At 37.2% G+C, this 360-nt stretch overlaps 1 long non-coding RNA gene across 1 annotated transcript in view; it reads right to left on the reverse strand.

The window, feature by feature from the left end:
• Positions 1–360, reverse strand: part of LOC119584973 — a 10,049-nt gene that overhangs the window by 4,420 nt on the left and 5,269 nt on the right. The gene's annotated exons all lie outside the window — the stretch shown is intronic.

The raw sequence follows: 360 nt of genomic DNA on the forward strand, positions 1-360 counted from the left end.
CTGCTATAAAGTGTATTCATATACCAATATCCCTGCCCTTACCTGTGGAAGGTTGTGTAAAAAAGTGTATATAGGAAGTGAAATGGGTTTTGCAAGTTGCTCCTGTGAAATGTGTATTGCAGTGGATAATCAGTGTGAATCCATCAGTTTAGGGGTAAGTATATATGGCATTGTGCAGAGCTGGTCTTTTAGCTGGTCAGTCATGGGTCACTTCAGAGTATCTGACTGATCTGTGGTACAAAGATAAGATCTTAGTACTAGATGGATAAGAAAGATCTGTAGTACATTATGTGGATGAATGGTACAGAATATTTTTTTTCTGGGAATGTGTAAAGTTTGAAACATCAATCATGACTAGTA

This window comes from Penaeus monodon, chromosome 19 (assembly GCF_015228065.2).
Source record: "Penaeus monodon isolate SGIC_2016 chromosome 19, NSTDA_Pmon_1, whole genome shotgun sequence".
NCBI lineage: Eukaryota > Metazoa > Arthropoda > Malacostraca > Decapoda > Penaeidae > Penaeus > Penaeus monodon.